The sequence below is a fragment of the Lynx rufus genome, unplaced genomic scaffold (assembly GCF_022079265.1).
Source record: "Lynx rufus isolate CCGP_SWC_20201006 ecotype Redwood Valley unplaced genomic scaffold, mLynRuf1.p SCAF_20, whole genome shotgun sequence".
Lineage (NCBI taxonomy): Eukaryota > Metazoa > Chordata > Mammalia > Carnivora > Felidae > Lynx > Lynx rufus.
In genome coordinates this window covers 30,160,923-30,164,044 of record NW_025814835.1, presented here as the reverse complement: position 1 = coordinate 30,164,044, position 3,122 = coordinate 30,160,923, and the positions used below count along the sequence as shown (strand labels likewise).

Below are 3,122 nucleotides of genomic sequence, written 5' to 3'. Positions count from 1 at the left end.
CCTGACTTGGGCAGTGGTATACCTTTATTCTGTTATATCAAGATTATATCAACTGTAATTAGTCAGCAAGAAATTTTATATTCTCATATCGCACAGGACACGTTGGTCTACTCCATTGATTTTGTCATCCATGGGACCTGGTAAGCAAAATGTAGAAATTAAGAAATCTCCTGTCTTGGTAACTTGCATTTGTTACATCCAGGGGTCAGAAGATAAGCCCCATAAAAATTCAGGGGTCTGTCACTTCGTGAAACATTTAGAAATTATTCATCTGGCGCTTGTCAGGATATTTCCTTTAAAAGAAAGAAAAATTGTAACATCGTGTAATGACAACTACTAAGAAAGTTTCAATTTTTTTTTTTTTGGTTGGGATCTTAGGATTTTGGAGGCCATATATGATATATCTGATTGTTTTGTTTCTAGTGATTTATTAAGAAGTCCCCAAACTGGCAATTTTGACTAAGATCCAGGGAAAAATAAGGCTTTTCACCTGGTCCCAGATGATGTTCAAGCAAATCTGCCATTTGGCTCTTAAAGTGTCACGGCAGATTATAATGTTGTCAGCAGGCTCTGAAAAGCTCTGTTAAGAGTATCATAGTGTAGTCTCCTAGAGGTTAATAACAAACCTCTGTTTCCCTCAGCAGATAACGGCTATTCTTTAAAGAAGTTGTTCTCGAACTTTTTGGTCTCAAGAACCCTTTATGGTCTTAACATTTATTGAAAATACCAAAAAGTTTTTGTTTATGTGAACTGTATCTTTTTAAAAGTTTTTATTTAAATTCCAGTTCGCTTAAATACAGTATGAGCTTCATGTGTACAATATAGTGATTCAACACTTCCATACAACACCTGTTGCTCATCACAACAAATGACTCCTTAATCCCCATCACCTATCTAACCTATCCTGACTCACCTCCCTTCTGCTAACCATCAGTTTGTTCTCTACAGTTAAGAGTTAGTTTCTTGGTTTGCTTCTCTCTCTTTTTTCCTTTTGCTCATTTGCTTTGTTTCTTAAATTCCACATATGAGTGAAATCATATGGCATTTGTCTTTCTCTGACTTAATTCGCTTAGCATACTTTCTAGCTCCATCCATTTCATTGCAAATGGCAAAGTTTAATTCTCTTTTATGACTGAGTAATATTCCATCATATATATGTAATATATACTTCCATATATATTACATATATATATTACATATATATGGTGTTGATTTTAGCTATCATGAGAGGTTTGAGGTGATAATCTCATTGTAATTTTGATATGCATTTCCCTGATGATCAGTGATGTTGAGCATCTTTTCATGTGCCTGTTGGCCGTCTGTAGGTCTTCTCTGGAAAAATGTCTATTCATGTCTTCTGCCCATTTTTAAATTGGATTATTTGTTTTTTGGGGTGTTGAGTTATATAAATTCTTTATATATTTTGGATACTAACCCTTTATCAGATATATCATTTGCAAATATATTCTCTCCCATTTCATAGGCTGCTTTTTATTTATTTTATTTTACTTTTTTAAGTTTTGCAGACAGAAGCAACCTGGCTGTTCTTAATGCTTAATTATTTATTTTGAGAGAGAGAGAGAGGTAGAGCATGAGTGGGGGAGGGGCCGAGAAAAAGGGAGAGAGAGAATCCCAAGCAGGTTCTGTGTTATCAGTGCAGAGCCCGACATGGGGCTTGAACCCATGAACCATGAGATCATGACCTGAGCAGAAATCAAGAGTAGGATGCTTAACCAACTGAGCCACCCAGATGCCCCGAGCATGGCTGTTGTTTATTACTTTTCCTTTGGACTGAGAGAGGAACCAGTACAAAGTCCTTCTGGAGACCCAAGCCCCACAGCAAGACCAGGGGGCAAGAGGGGCTGGGCCAACAGGAAGCCCTGCTCCAGTGTTTCCATTGAAGAGAAATGCTCCTGTACCTTTGTTGTCTTGAAGTTTAAAGGACTTGTTTCATTGTGACCAGGGAGCCAAGGAGAACCCTGTGCTGACTATGGAGAAATCTCAGGTTCACATTGCCTAATAGGTACAGATGAGGGTCAGGAGGATGAAGATGGCCAAAAAGCAACATGTTCTACCAGTTCTCCTGCTGAAGCAACTTTAGTTTCTTCTCATAGGTGGAGGCTTTGTTCATCAGGCTGTTTTTCTCCTTCTCTAGAGACTTCTTGGCCGTTTGGGCTTATCTCTGCCTCAGAGCCTAGAGTTTACAGCCTCCAGGTGTCTACTACACTGTGACACCTTCTCCTCCATCTCCTCCATCTCTAGAGCAATGCCCAGATTCTCCCACTTCTTTTTAATCATGCTACTTGCCAGGATCCCCCAGACATTATTGGACACCCATGGGTTGCCTTTTAGTTTTGTTATTTCCCTCACTGTGCAGAAGCTTTTTATTTTGATGTAATCCCAATAGTTTATTTTTGCTTTTGTTTCTCTTGCCTCAGGAGACATATCTAGAAAGAAGTTGCTATACAGACAATGTCAAAGAAGTTACTGGCTATGTTATCCTCTAGGATTTATATGGTTTCAGGTCTCACATGTAGGTCTTTAATCTATTTTGAATTTATTTTTATGTATGGTGTTAGAAAGTGGTCCAATTTCATTCTTTTGCATGTTACTGTCTGGTTTTCCCAACACCATTTGTTGAAGAGACTGTCTTTTTCTGATTGGATATTTTTTCCTGCTTTGTCAAAGATTTATTGACCATATATTTGTGGGTTCATTTCTGAGTTTTCTATTCTGTTCTACTATTCTAGTCTGTTCTACTAATCTATGTGTCTATGGATTGTATGTTTTGATACTTGCTATGTTAGAAACTAAAATTGATGAAAAGTTAAAATACTTATTAAATAATTTATTGAGAGTAACAATAATAAACCCATTATATGACAACATAAATGATGTATTTTTATGAAATGTTCACTGGTTTCTCACATCACTACCACACTCACAATACTTCTGACACAAGATGTGTGGAATATTTCTTGCTCCACATCAAGAAATTCTCTGTGACCTCAGCTGGGTGTCCTATAATTCAGTTTAATTCCAACATAAAAGGAGTTTGTGCAAACCCCACAGATTAAGGAATTAGTCCCATGAGACTGCCCCACACCTTAGAAGCCAATTGC

The 3,122-nt window shown here is 37.4% G+C and overlaps 1 pseudogene; it reads right to left on the bottom strand.

The window, feature by feature from the left end:
• Positions 1-2,016: 2,016 nt before the first annotated feature.
• On the bottom strand, positions 2,017-2,298 carry LOC124517036 (coiled-coil domain-containing protein 167-like; annotated as a pseudogene).
• Between the last annotated feature and the right edge of the window lie 824 nt (positions 2,299-3,122).